Source organism: Dermacentor variabilis, chromosome 4 (assembly GCF_050947875.1).
Source record: "Dermacentor variabilis isolate Ectoservices chromosome 4, ASM5094787v1, whole genome shotgun sequence".
Classification (NCBI taxonomy): Eukaryota; Metazoa; Arthropoda; class Arachnida; order Ixodida; family Ixodidae; genus Dermacentor; species Dermacentor variabilis.
The window spans coordinates 38,881,532-38,897,464 of record NC_134571.1 but is presented as its reverse complement, the minus strand read 5'-3'; the positions used below and the strand labels follow the sequence as shown (position 1 = coordinate 38,897,464).

The following is a 15,933-nucleotide window of genomic DNA, read 5'->3' as shown; positions in this document are numbered from 1 at the left end:
GGAGGGACTATGGCGACAACGTTTCACCTGAGCCTCATTTCTTTCGGGACATGAATTTGAGCGTTCTGTGGTCACAGCAGCGCAACGCGCAAAAGCGCGAGAACGTGGTGTGTGCGCGCTGCATGCCTTTCTAAGGATGTTCAACGAATCAGCCCGCCTAGTTTGTGCAAGTTGGTAATTCATATTTACACTTGCAAAACTGCACTAATATAAAGACAAAGCCTCTTTTGCACACGTCCCCTTCGCTTCTGTCCCGCGCGCATATAACACGCTTTTGCGGGTCCACTCTTTTCCTCAGCCAGAAGCAACATCCCGCGCCGCCCGCCGCCATAAACGTGCACCTGAAAGGGCCATTAGAACTCTACTACGCTATCATTAGAACACCCCTTCGTTGCCCTCGAACAAGTAGTCGCCCATTCCGCGGCTCCGTGCTCGTCGCTTTCGCAACGCACTGGCTGCACGCTGCAGGGTGACGCAGGCAGAAACGTCATCTCAAGGTTTCGCTCTCACTGCGGCCTCATGGTTTCGTTTCGCGCGCTCCGATAGCCGAAATTCGTTGTTACGCGGGTAATCGTTTTTTTTTTTCAGATGCAAAAGTTGACATAACTTGTACGAAGAGCTCCCTTCGATTTCCCAATTACGATGTTCCCGATGAAATTAACCCTTTGTTGTTCGAAGAAAAATTACGCATGCAAGCGGTGGGTACATTTACTCTTGTTGTATCAATGTACGTACAGAAAAAGCAGATAACCTTTTTTTTCCTGCTTTCAGATGTTTATTCCACGAGATACAGAATGTCCACTACAGTGGACAACATGCGCACCAGCTCCAGTGACCATAGGTTCCGACAGTTTTCTTTTGCTCCAACAGGGGAAGTTCCTGCCACCACATTAACAAGCGTAAGCTCGAACACAAAAGCTTGGATACGACGCACATTACTCTGTGTTATGAAAAGCGACAAAACAGTCACTTTTGCCAGTAACGCGCTAGTATATACCTTGCTATGGCGTAGCCAAGAATTTATTTCTTGGAGGGGGGGTGGGGTGGGCAAGGCGAATGTCGCTCGTCGCTATATACCATGATTCCCGATACACACTTTGAACCGAAATTTTACATATTTGTGCTCTACCTTACTTATGACGGCAAAAATGATAGACGTCATAACGCACGTACGTCGGCAACAACTACAGGTGAACTTCGTTTCACTGCGGCAGGAGCTGCTGGTAACTACCGTTCAATGGTTTCTTCCTGTTAGCTCGCTGGTTAGTATATTGAACAAAGAGTTATTGCATAAAAATACTAGGCAATACTAAAAAAAAAACAATCCAACTGACAGTGGAAAGAGCGAGGACAACACAGTGCAGAAAACGCTGCCAGCACGTGTTGCTGTTCCTGTCGTGTCCACACAGAGGACAGAGCACACGCGCGCTCTAATAAGCCCTCTCATCCCATCTCTACTTCTACCACGTGACCGGCTTTCCACACATACGTATTTTTTTTTTTCACTTAACGCTAACGCATAAAAAGTAGAACCTTCAACGTGAATTCAAGACAGAATTATGCGTGCACACTTTGTCTGCGGTAAGAATACGACGCATAAGACGCACCAGCGTATGTTGCATTTATTTTTCGTGCACGTCTGCTTGTCTATCGAGTCTCATTTTTCGAAAGACGAATTTCGTGGCTGAATACCATATAGGAAGCAGCAGACAGCATTTGGCCACTTGTAAGCAAAAATAAGGCTCTAGCTCCTACCCCACTATTTCACAGATTGCGTATCAGAGATTCAAACCTACAATCACACTTTATATGTTAAGCTGCAACCACATGTAAAGCATACCGCTTTAGTAAAGTTATGGACTTAAGCAGTGGGGGCTGGTGCCACCATATTTTTGTAGCAGACTATGAAGCAACACACACACTTATTTTGGGCTCGTAAAGCATTCACTGAACTTTATTTATCTGGCATAAATATGCTAATTGCACGTAACAAAATGAAGGCCAACTTCCTTTTCTTGCATTTCGCGGAGAAACGGGAGTGTCGGTAGGTCAGTCTAACGTCATGTATTTTAAAGCATTTTCTAGTATTTGTTCCGTTTCGACGCAAGAGAAGTTCTTTAAGCTTGCTAGTCCGATTCTTTGAGAATGCAACTTTGCTTTATCGACAATCAGTCAAGTAAGCTCCAGCGGACGCTGTCGAAATCTGAAGTCTTCGGCAAGTGTCTCCACTCGTATTTAGTTTATGCTTCTTTTTAAATGCGTACGCACTTCTACGCCTACCCAACGAGGAAACCCGTCCGTCCGCCACGTGAGACGATCGCTTTCAAGATAGGGACCGCAGCAGCGAGCGAATTGACCTTCGTGCTGCCTCTCGCTTCAACGCAAACTAGGCGGCGAGAACACAGCGCACACGAAGCTATCGGCACTCGGAGCATTGTGTCCCCATCGCAGATCGCCTTCAAGACGGGGCCCGCGCGGCCGCGCCATAGGCAGCCGCCACCAGAGTACGGTTGGTTATGGTTAGCACTCAGAGGAGGCAGCGTCATCGACCACGTCTACGTGCGAGGATAACCAAACGTGGCACCATTCAGTTACGTCATGTACTACAGCACGCATCGGCCAGTGTTCTTCCACGTAGAGTTACTGTATATGCTACCAAAGGTAGCGTATACAGTAACTCTATACCCGCCGTGGTTGCTCAGTGGCTATGGTGTTGGGCTGCTGAGCACGAGGTCGCGGGATCGAATCCCGGCCACGGCGGCCGCATTTCGATGGGGGCGAAATGCGAAAACACCCGTGTGCTTAGATTTAGGCGCACGTTAAAGAACCACAGGTGGTCAAAATTTCCGGAGTCCTCCACTACGGCGTGCCTCATAATCAGAAAGTGGTTTTGGCACGTAAAACCCCAAATATTATTATTATTACAGTAACTCTACTTCCACGATCGAAGCAGCGCCATCAGCCAAACGCACCACCATCCAATTTGAAGATAAAGAATTAGAAACGCAATAAGCAAAAAACAAGATGCAGTGCACATAATAAAGGTATATATCTGCTTTATTAACAAAATATCTCATTTCATCCAACGTCCACATCATCTGGAAGTTACCCATGACATGAGTGAACATTGCTACCACTCGCCTCAACGTACCATAAGTCGTCTCATGCTGGTCTCGTTTTCGGATTCGCAAGTGCGCTTCTCCGTTTCACAATTCTTTCGCGGTGTTTCACGCAATTATACCAAACACGGCAGCATACGACGATGAAACAGCAAGTGATCCGCAACAAATGCTTACGCATCATTTCGATAACTCCTACAGAAGATTCTGCGTGCAAACTTTTATTATTATTAATATTAATTTTTTTTTTTTTGCTTACCGACCAAGCCTCCTCTCACGGCGAGCGAGGCTGTTTTGCTATTGATTAGGCGTATTTTACAAATACCGCTGAACTTTCTTTTTTTTTTTTCTTTTAGTGTCACTTTAACTACGGTAGCATAAAGGCGTCGGCCACAAAAAAGCAAGTTTTGACGCGGGCCTGGGCCGCGCTCGGGCTTCATTTCAGTCGGGCACGAAATAGGCCCTATTATTGGTATTCGCAACTTCGCAAAACTGCCGCCCTTGGGGCTCATTCCCACTGGCGACCGATGTTCACACCGTCAAGCGCTACCAGTAAGTCGCCACGGTGCAGTGTGTACAGACGTCCTCTTCCCGAGCATTTGATTGGTTCAGAAGCTTTGCGCCGCACCACTCCTGCTAGTCGACGGTGTGAATGAACCCTTAAAGATATGGGAGAGCAGGAGCAGGTAGGCCACGACCCAGCATAGCGGTACGCTCCACCCATTTGCGTACGTTAGCGGCGCCCCTCGGACTCTGGCAATACGCTACCATTTGCCACGAGCGGCCCCCTATGCCCCACTTTTTTCGGTCTTCGCAGTACTGGGAAACTTTGGTCAAATTCCCAGGTTAAGGGGAAGCTTTAGCTCTAAAGCTCTTAAGTTCTAAGCTCTTTAGCTCTTAATACACGGGAAAGGAGAAATGGTTTTTCTTGGCAACTGCCGCACCGAATTTAATGAGCAGTGTTGCATTTAAAAGAAAAGTTAAAATCTAGTGACTGATAGAAACGAATATATTTATTTAGGTCGCCAATTTTATAATAAAGATCGTTGAAAATTGTTGTAGCTGAAGATTGTCGAGAAAAACAAAACTATCAAGTTTATAACTCTGTAGCTGAGCCATGAAAAACTAATCGCAATTATGAAAAACTACATTTCATGATATGTGACAATGTCAAAACTTTCATATTATACACCCCTGTGAAATACATTTTGAATAGGACTTTTGCAATACTCTAGAAAACATTGTAATACTTGAAGGTCAAAATTACAATGCAGTTTTCTAGACGGCGGCCCTGAAGCATCTGAGGGATCATTTGCGCTGCGTGCGAACAAATTTGTCGAAAGACGGGCACTGGATTCTGCACAACGACAATGCCTCTGTGCCCTCTGCATTGATAGCGCCTGAGTTTTTTGGCAGGCAATTCCTTCACTGTGCTGGAACACCCTCCCCATGCTCACGGGATTTAGACTCCTGCGACCTTTAATGCGATTAGCATTTTTGGAGAGCTGCACCTACATTGCAAAAGTCTGTGGAATGCACGTATGGGGCACGGCGCCTGTAGCTGATCTTTTTGCTGCTCACCAATTAAAAAGAAAACCTTTATAATTGCTCTGGTGCTGAGCAGAGTCGAACTCGCGTCACACATGTTCCCCAAGCACGATAGCCCTATGCTTTAGCACTGCATCAAGAATGCGTGTGGGCAGTGGGCGAACAATTCTCAGCGTTCGTACGCACCGGCGCCGCCGGATGGCGCGGCACGTCCAAAGAGAAACGCGAGAGCCGCACATGCCTAATACATGACAAGGTGGCAACCAACGTTACTAGACTAGGTTCGTGGTAACACAGTGTGGCACTACATTGTTTTAATATTAATCACATTAACGTCGACATGAGATGGGTTCTGCCGGGTTTTTTCTTTCTTCAGCAAATGCAAACTGGTACTTCACGGCCGGGATTTCGGAGATGTGACGAGACAGCAGTTAAAATGGAAACGACATCACTGCTGAAGCGTTTAACAGAGAGGACTTCCCAGGGGAGCATCCGGCAGTGGAACGAGAGGTGGGACCAGTGCACTGTGGGCGACCACATTGATGCAAAGTGAAAGTTCATGAAAGCAAATCTATTAAGTGTAGTGCACGAGCTTTTGCGTCAAGCCTCATACATAAAACCAACGCAGTTGCTGCAGAAAGTTGTAACATTGGTGAAAAGGATGCAGAAAATAATTAAGAACGCAGAAAAATTTAATCTCAGACTGCATTTTTTCAAGAAAATTTTGATACATTCAATGGTGCAACCCTTGTATTCACTGCCTAGTATTCGTTCTTTATGGCACTATGTGGGTTCGTTGAAAATTAGCACAAAGGAAGAAATTTGACAACTTGATGGAGAGAAAAACCAAAAACGTGTTGTCTATGCTGTACATGCACTGAGCTTAACTCTATACATGTTAAACCGAAAGCAGAGAGAGCTGCCGAAATTGCAGGAATGAGCTGCCGAATGCAGGAAGGGAGGAAGCCTAAAAACAGTGAAGAAGAAACTAGGAATTGGCAAGAATCAGATGTATGCGTTAAGAGACAAAGCCGGCAATATCATTACTAATATGGATGAGATAGTTCAAGTGGCTGAGGAGTTCTATAGAGATTTATACAGTACCAGTGGCACCCACGACGATAATGGAAGAGAAATTAGTCCAGGGGAATTCGAAATTTCAAAGGTAACGCCGGAAGAAGTAAAGAAAGCCTTGGGAGCTATGCAAAGGGGGAAGGCAGCTGGGGAGGATAAGGTAACAACAGATTTGTTGAAGGATGGTGGACAGATTGTTCTAGAGAAACTGGCCACCCTGTATACGCAATGCCTCATGACCTCGAACGTACCGGAATCTTGGAAGAACGCTAACATAATCCTAATCCATAAGAAAGGGGACGCCAAAGACTTGAAAAATTATAGATCGATAAGCTTACTGTCCGTTGCCTACAAACGATTTACTAAGGTAATCGCAAGTAGAATCAGGAACACCTTAGACTTCTGTCAAGCAAAGGACCAGGCAGGATTCCGTAAAGGCTACTCAACAATAGATCATATTCACACTATCAATCAGGTGATGGAGAAATATGCGGAATATAACCAACCCTTATATATAGCTTTCATTGATTACGAGAAAGCATTTGATTCTGTCGAAACCTCAGCAGTCATAGAGGCATTACGGAATCAGGGTGTAGACGAGCCGTATGTAAAAATACTGAAAGATATCTATAGCGGCTCCACAGCCACCGTAGTCCTCCATAAAGCAAGCAACAAAATCCCAATAAAGAAAGGCGTCAGGCAGGGAGATACAATATCTCCAATGATATTCACAGCGTGTTTACAGGAGGTATTCAGAGACCTGGATTGGGAAGAATTGGGGATAAAAGTTAACGGAGAATACCTTAGTAACTTGCGATTCGCTGATGATATTGCCTTGCTTAGTAACTCAGGGGACCAATTGCAATGCATGCTCACTGACCTGGAGAGGCAAAGCAGAAGAGTGGGTCTAAAAATTAATCTGCAGAAAAATAAAGTAATGCTTAACAGTCTCGGAAAAGAATAGCAATTTACAATAGGCAGCGAGGCACTGGAAGTCGTAAGGGAATACATCTACTTAGGGCAGGTAGTGACGGCGGATCCGGATCATGAGACGGAAATAATCAGAAGAATAAGAATGGGCTGGGGTGCATTTGGCAGGCATTCTCAGATCATGAACAGCAGGTTGCCATTATCCCTCAAGAGAAAAGTATATAATAGCTGTGTCTTACCAGTGCTCACCTACGGGGCAGAAACCTGGAGGCTTACGAAAAGGGTTCTACTCAGAAGAGTTAACTGCTGGGCTAGTTGGTGATCTTGCATATTGAAAAGAATTTGCGCCAAAAAAACAACACACACCAGAAAGACGACAACACCACAGGCGCTAAGCGCCCGTGGTGTCGTCGTCTTTCTGGTGTGTGTTGTTTTTTTGGCGCAAATTCTTTTCAATATGCAGGTTCTACTCAAATTGAGGATGACGCAACGAGCTATGGAAAGAAGAATGATAGGTGTAACGTTAAGGGATAAGAAAAGAGCAGATTGGGTGAGGGAACAAACACGAGTTAATGACATCTTAGTTGAAATCAAGAAAAAAAAATGGGCATGGGCAGGACATGTAATGAGGAGGGAAGATAATCAATGGTCATTAAGGGTTGCGGACTGGATCCCAAGGGAAGGGAAGCGTAGCAGGGGGCGGGAGAAAGTTGGGCGGATGAGATTAAGAAGTTTGCAGGGACGGCATGGCCACAATTAGTACATGACCGGGGTTGTTGGAGAAGTATGGGAGAGGCCTTTGCCCTGCAGTGGGCGTAACCAGGCTGCTGATGATGATAGAGAGCTGCCGAAATTCATTCACAATGCAAAACGGCGATACCTGAATTTCTGGCTGAGTAAGTGACATCAAGAATGATGCCGAATAAATAAAAAATATTTCCTTGGCCGCAATATGGTTGCATGTGAGTGTTACCTTTGTGTGTAACCTGTTTATAATAAATAGAAAAGCTTCCTGCAGCAGTGTATTACTAAATTCTGAAAGCCAATAGACAAGCATATATAAATTTACGTTCACGGCAATTTTATTCACTCAAGTTCTAGCAATGGACGTTGCAATGGGGGTTCATAGAGTGTCAAGAGATGAAATGACTAGCAACGTGTGCCAGCGCAGACAGCTGTGCCTTTTGTATATATTGCCGTACGAACATTTGGCAAATATAGTACAGGTATTCATATCACACAAAAGTGCACGAGTATAATAAACAGTGGATGTGTTTTCTTTACCTGTTCATTTGTCAGCAGCAACTATAGTGGAAAACCCGACACAGTCAAATTTGTCTCTAGTAAGGAACCTCTGTGTGGCTATCTGGTATCTTCACAATAACCGAGAACAGGACTGTGCTTTGTTTAGGCTCAAGAGTTACTGGGCTGTACCAGGCCAGCTCGGGCCTGAATCTTTCGTGCCTAGGGCAGGCGCAGGTCAGGTTTAAAGCCACTAAGCAGGGCTCGGGCCAGAAAAAACAACCCGTGCGATGTGCTTAAGACCTCTAGCCCTGGTGCTTCAGCATTTCATAAGTTCTCTATTTGCCGTGAATGACCATGTTGGTATCACCGGGGAAATGCGTATAAAATGAAGTATAGCCACCGACTTTAGCTGAAGTACACCCACTGAGCATGACTGAAAGTATAGAACAAAAGTTGGTAGGGATTCATTTTACAGACCGGACACAAGAAGAAATGAAAGAAAAAGGGCAGCACAAATGCTGAATATAAAATGAAAGCTTGGTTGCACAATGACAGAAGAGGAGGAAGACACAAAATTATCCAAGTGTGTTCAAGGGAAGGCAGTACCCACCCGAAAATCATGGACATGTGCAAGTGCTTGCAAAAGGTAACTGTTAAGGCATAATTCTTTGTGCAATATAATGGAGGGCTGACATATGCACGTAGTACAGTGTCAGTGCTATGCCAAGCATTAGCCATAATGTGAATTTCTTCTCTCTTATGTCTGAACAAAACTATAAACATTTTCTGCATTGAAGTTGTTGCTCAAGATACTTGGCTGTTGGCATTTGTACACCAAGGCAATATCATGTGCAAGATGGTGCCGGAAATGTGCACGAAGCCATTGGTGACGTCTAGCGACACCATGCGCGGACACCAACAAATACAAGTATTTACTAGAGATACTGACTTGGCCTACTAAATGTAATAACTGTGGAAACTTTCTTTAACAGCAGACAGTAGCACAAATACAATCAATCTAAGGATTTTAAAAAAATGCCACAATGAGAGAGCCGTAGCTGGTATGCAGCAGTCTTTGTGGCAATGTTTTGACGACACCGTGTTCAAGCTAGAATGGGCTGAAACATTGTTCTGATGGGTGAGAAAAATAACAGCGCCTTAGAATAGGACACATGAGTGCTGCTGCACATCGTTTGCTGTATGACCTGTGGTAAAGGACTTTCATTCAAATTAGCACTCTGCTGACGTATAGTTCTGTTACGGGACGCTTGTTTGAGAGGAAATGTATACTATTAGTATTGTTTTGTTGTAGCGAAAACCTTTATTCTGGCGGAGGCTAATTTTGAGTGTTACGCAGCTCACTCTGCAAAGCCAGAGCAAGTGCACTATCATGATGCAAGGTGTTGTTGCCACAGCACCATGCAAACTTCATGTACGCCACACACAATTAGGTGTAAAAAGTGCTCAAGTTTTAGTGCAACTAACAGGCAGACCTATCAAGCACATCAAAAGAAGCACCAACATGTTTCACCACACTAGACGCTCCAATAGACATCCAGTAATTAAATCACACAACCTAATGCAGCACTTCACATTCAACTAAATATAGAGGCAAGAACACAGATATCTACAATTATACCACTTGAGTTTTGTTTAAACCATCACTAACAGGTTTCCATAGTAACAATACAAGACAAAAAACAAAAGAAAGCACTTGTTCTAGCTTCCATACAGTTATCAATACTTTTTTTCTATTAATAAATGCAAGGGACTCACATCACACCTACTGCAAACGTTTTAGTGTGTTCAAGCCCATACAAAAATTGTTATTGCTAGTTCCAAACTGTTAATCTGTACAGAACTTGATTAACCAAATCAAACAAAGCAGAAGGGTAAGAGCCGTTAATTTTGCACATCCTTTCGCTTGTCGCCGCTAGCACACGAACCCTGAAGTTTTGACAGTAGTCTTATGCAGAAGCTGCATTTGCACCCAATAATAAAGGTCTACAAAAAACACTACAGGACAAAGTATGATGCTTCACAAAATATGTTCATATTGAGAGGAACATATGCTTCAGTGCGAACATATATCTTCAAGAGTGCCTTAAATTAGTCCAGCTATCACAGACTACTGAACTTGTGTGAGATATCTATATCGATCAACCATCAGACCAGATGTGCTAAACCAGACAAATGACAGCTCAAAAATGCACTATGGTGAGTGCACATGTTCATGAAGGCATCAATAAAATGCCAAGACTGATACTTTTTTTTTTTGTCGAATGCAAACTTTCAGCGCCTGCAACATTCATTGTGACATGCAAATGCACTAGCCCAAAGGATAAAAGCACTGTCCAGTGAGAAATTTTCACCTTTCCTAGCAGCTTACAAATAATAAGTGGTTCAAATAAGGGCCATGCAAAAGTACAATCAATACTACAATGTGTAACACATTACATAGTTTTAAGATGTAAAAGCTATTCGTTATATTTTCGCTCATGTTTATAACTACAATCAGCTGTCAAGAGTTATCTGAACATTGATATACACATTTCAGGAAGATTCAATCACACATCTGTAGTCACTTCTATGGGATGTCCAGCCAGCCAAACAGTGAGCCCACTTCCTTCAATTTTGCTAGTTTATTGACAACAATTTGTGTGATTTCTTATAACTATCAATTAAAATAATTTGTGTTTTACTACTTTCATACAACAAATTCACTCAGGTCAATGCAAATCATGAGCCACTGCCATTGCACCAGCATATAAAGTATTATGATGCAGGCAGTTTCAAGGCTTATCAAGGCCAATTTCCATCAAAATATTTGCAAGAAATTGATGTGCATTGCTGTTGCATGGTCCACTTCGATTCTCACTGAGCAGTTGGTCTGACTAACTACTACTGCATCCTGCATGGTTTAAATAAGAATGTTTTGGTTAGTAAACATGGCTTCAACAACATGAGTGCATAATTTAAATGAACTATGTCACCCTATTATTGCGATAGCAATTATATGGACACTCCAAGTGAATTTTCATCATTGTCATCGGCGTGGGGCTCTACATATATTAAGGTATATGCATGCTATATGCTTATCCATGCCATATACACAGGTTATATTGCCACACTATTCAACCACTACGTTCCTGACTAAATTAATCCTCAGAATTCTGAGAATGGCAGCCCACAAACAAATGTCATGCAACATAACACACACAGTGCATGCTTTTTATCTTAGATCTTCGCAGACTATTAAATGCTAAAAATACAAAACGATATCAGTGCTCAAACCTGAATGTGATGCAATTTTACTGGTGTGGTTCTTTACAGGCAGCATAGTGCCACCTGTGTGATGTCATAACAGGCCCTACATGGTGTGTTAAAGCTTTTAAGGGTGCTAGAAACTTAGTCGAACCTGTGTATAGTTAAAACATTGCCTGAGGAGTTTAAGTGCAACGATAAACCTTACTATCGCAGTCAGTGCTTTGCTCTTTGGGTGAAACTGAAAATTGTTTATTATTAGGCCATGTCAAAATATATTGATATATTTCCCAGTGACCAAGGCTTATTAAACAAGCTAGTTTAACAGGTTGCTTAGTAAGCCGATGCCAAGCAACAGTGGCTAGTGCTAAGCTATGTTTAACACAAACCTTCTGCTGCAATCTATACTGTCCTATGTTGCTGTCCTTCTTCCACATTTGGTGACTAAGATGGCTGTAGTAACAGTAACCTTTGATGCTGCTTGAGAATTTCAACTATGATTAGTTTAATTCATGTTAATTTCAATTGAAAAGGTAATGCAGCAGTGCATTATAAACATCGAGTTTGATGCTCCTTGGCTTAACAAGCATTGAGAGTGCCCACATGACCAAGAGTGGCAACAGAGGCTCGCTAATATGCTTTGTCCGTTATGATGCCACTGAAGCCCAGCATTCAAGACAACACATTTGGCGTATTGCATGTCTGCATATTAGCAGCTGCTACATTTTATCATTACAGTCCCACACATGCCACAAAAATTATGGTTCTACTATAATGTGCACAGTGGCTGCAAGCAACTACAGATACTGTGCTAACTTCACTGCTTGGCATGGACAACCATACTTTAAACCACCAACTGGCACCTCTAACTGGAGGACTGTGCCTTCTACATTAAACATGTTTAAAATAAGATGTCACTTTACAGGATATTGACAACACCTACAGGATATTGACAAAACCCCAGGAAAATTTGGAAAGAATAAAGCGTGCGACATTTCTTTATACATATGTATAATCTTTTGCATCTGGAAGTGACAGCTGAACTTCTAGCAAATGCAGTTGTTTCCAAACTTATGCTAATTTTTGGGCTTCATTGCTCCAAAACTGCACCGTGAACTATGAGACACAATGTAGCACAGAAGGATCCAAATAAAATTTGATCACTTGGCATTCATGAACTCGCACTTAAATTTAGGCACATAAGCATTTAACAACACAGCTGTCGCACAATCTCAATGCAAAGCCACTGAGCTACCACAGCTTCCAATGTTCTGCAAAATGCATGAAACTCCACATCTTCAAAGGTTTACGAGAGCAAGCTGGCCCATAAATCACTGGAACATCAGCAATATGTTTTTCACCCAAGACATAATGAATAGATGTGTACAGTCATCACACATAAAATGCCAGATACAGTAAAGAGCACTACTATTTAGGCTGGCCCATAAACTGATGTATTGGTTATCTTTTTTTTTCAAAGCACTGGCACATGAAGCCTCTCACCAGAGCAATCCGAGTGGGTGCTTAAGGAACCAAAGTGCACATGCAGCTACATTACTTTGGGCCAAGGTTATGCAGATGCAACATCATGATTGCGTTGCATCACGCATCTGTAGACGAGTCTTACCCTTGTAATGCAAGTCACTCAGTATGCACTGCCCAGTACTCATGTCAATAGTGTAAATGTAAACTGTGTAAATGATTATCACAAGACATGACGTACAATGTCTCTGTTGTTCCTTGATGTCCACAGTGTGAATATGAACTGACACGGAAGCCACACACCTTTTTTTAAGCCACAAGTAAAAAAAAAAGTGTCCCAAGGCTTTAGGGTCAACTCAATCTATATTCAAGAAAAACAACATTCTGAAATGTGCACACATCCATGTCTACTAACAACACAGTAAGCCAGCCAGCACAAGGTTTTCTAATGTGAAAACTCTGGAAAAAAAAAAAGATGATTCAATTACCTTGCGGCCTAAGTCAGGTGATAAGATGTGCACTTCACGGCTGCACCTGTAGAATGTAGCTCTACATAGCGGGTCTTGCGCACAGGTTACAAAGCGTTTGAATTATTGCGCAGTTTACGTATTACAAGGACTTCCTTTGAGCTGCTGTAAGCATCATGTTAAAAGGGCTAAGGGATTGTCATTATGTAAACCCCTTGTAACAATGTGGCATTGACTGCCATTAAAAAGAAACAGTAGTTTTAGAACTTAAGGACATCCTTTTTTAAAGGGACACTGAAGTCAAACATTAGGACAAGCTAGGTAGACTAGCACTTCAATATGTCCAAAGCGTTACCTTAACTTAGAATGAAGCTTTTGGAAGAAAAAATATGGTGTAAATGTAGGGTAACTATTGTATCATCACTGTGAAAATAGGGTACTTGCTTCTGATGATGCATTGTTTAGAACTAGCAAATTGTTGTGAACCTCTGATAATAAAGAGGCGATTACATTATATTTAAACAAGAAAGAAAATGGAGTTTGGCTCAATTTATAGAAATTTACTATGGAAGTGATCCTCTCCACTAAATTTTCCCAATACACTCTCTCATCATTATTTGTTCAAGTACAGCGCTCACTATGCGAGGCCCTTTGGCTCAAAAGATAAGCAAAAACGGTAACGTCACTAGAGAATGATGTCCGAGATTGCCAACATGTTTGCACAGGTAATATGCTGTGAGGAAAAAATATTTTGAGCTTTGGGGTTTTACATGCCAACGCCTTAGTGGGGACTCTGAAATAATTTTGACCACCTGACTTCTTTAATGTGCAGCCAAAGCATGGTACACAATGTTCTATGTTTTGTTTTTTTACTTTACTGTTGGGCCCGCTTCCTGGTTGTTTGGCCTTTGTTCATAAACAATGCAACTTGGTACACAGTGAAGGGCAGTGTCTGGTCATGCTCATCACCCCTTGTGTAGCTGGCAATTTGAATTATGGAAGCGCAGCGCTGTTCGTTGCAATTTTCTCCAACTTTTAGTCACCTATGTGCAAGGTTTTTAGAAGGATAATATAGCAGTTTAGAATGATTCAGTGTTAGCCCTCAGCGTCTCTTTGAACAAACTTTGTGGCATAGGCTACAGCACAGCAGCATATCAAGGAAAGAAGTCAGTTTATCAATCATGGTGTGGTTGTCGGGTAAGCTAATCAACATGCATGCACGGCTAACAGGTTGCTTTCGGAATGAGCAAAGAAGAAACATATTACCCAATATCGTGTTGTTAAGACTCCACCTACATAATGCTAATCAGTAAGTGTACCTTTTGAACATGCTTTCTGAATATCCCCTCTTGTGACTGTAGTGGAATACCAATTATGCAATTGTTACAGCAGCAGCATTAAAATGTTGTGCCATACAGTGATATTGCAATACCCCATCCACCTTAAGAGAGAGAGAGAGAGAGAGAGAGAGAGAGAGAGAGAGAGAGAGAGAGAGAGAGAGAGAGAGAGAGAGAGAGAGAGAGAGAGAGCACAATACTACTAAAGCTTCTGGGTTTTCTTTATGCAAATAGGCAAATTTTGCCCCTTGCAGAACCCACAGCCATTAAGCAAATGCTGCAGAGATAAAGGTTCAAAGAAAGAATACGTTGAGCAGTCCATGACATGTGTAGAACAGACAACCGGTTGTTTTACAATAGCACCAGTGGATACCAAAGAAGTGAAATACAGCGGAGGGTGAAATATAATTATTTAGGAGTAGCTACAAAATTAATTAAATGAATGAATGAATGAATGAATGAATGAATGTGCATTATGTCCTAAAGCATGTTCCTGCAGTGCAGTGCAGTGCATCCCTGCACTGCACTGTTCCTGGTGTCAAATTTTGCAAGTCGCATATTGGAGTTTACATCGTGTGACATAACACTTGGCACAGTTAGTAATCTGACTTTTCAGGGAAAAAAAAGCAAAGCTGTTTTCGTTTATGAGAATGCAAGTTGCTGCCGAGAGAGCACTGATGATGACGACATTCAGTGGCATCCCCTTTGAAATAGGGCAGGGACAAATAGTCACCTAGCCTGCTTTATTTAATCAGAGTGTACTGATTTCCCCAACTGAGTGCCACAGCCACACAGAAACCATGATGGGTGTGGAAATACGAGACCAGGAAATCTGAGGTTACAGGGTTAGCTTGGTCAATGGCAGACAGGAGTAATCGGAGATCTCTGGGTGAAGCCTTTGTACTGAAGTGGACTTAAGGTGACAATTTCAAGAAAATGGGTAGTACTACTATGGAGAGAGGTGGCGGGAACAAGATCTTACTGCATGCATTGCACTTCATGCACCTGGTGCTGTCACAGCAAACGAGCTGTTATGGAACTTCACCCCTGTAATCACGCTGTTGCTAGCGTGACTGTCAAGGGTGACAGCTGTAGCAGAGCCTTGGTAAAGACAACTGTTGGGTTGTTACACCAGGGGTAAAACAAAACAAATAAAATGTGAAAGGAGAGAAGGTTCAATCCAGTGGCCCTTCAACAAACGACTTGTGTGGTAATTTGTGCAGGGAATCACGAATGCAAAAGATGACATTTGTCTGAGACTGACACAAACCTACAACTGCAAAAATTTCTTTCTAAGGAACATTTTTAAGTTTCCTTTCGCAGGATCATGCCACTTTTCAGTGGATGCCAACATTCCTTCCTAGGGACTGTCTGTTCAGCTGGGACAATGGCAAAGTGTAGGCACCCAGATGAGCTATCCCTCACGATTCAGCTGTTGCAGAGCACACTTTGGCGGGTAAAATAAGA

The 15,933-nt window shown here is 42.7% G+C and overlaps 1 protein-coding gene across 1 annotated transcript in view; it reads right to left on the bottom strand.

The window, feature by feature from the left end:
• Positions 1-2,976: 2,976 nt before the first annotated feature.
• LOC142578969 (serine/threonine-protein kinase DCLK1) overlaps positions 2,977-15,933 on the bottom strand; it is a 58,096-nt gene continuing 45,139 nt past the window's right edge. The window contains exon 17 of the mRNA XM_075688721.1: positions 2,977-3,752. The gene's annotated coding sequence lies outside the window, so the exon portion shown is untranslated. The remainder of the gene's footprint in view (positions 3,753-15,933) is intronic.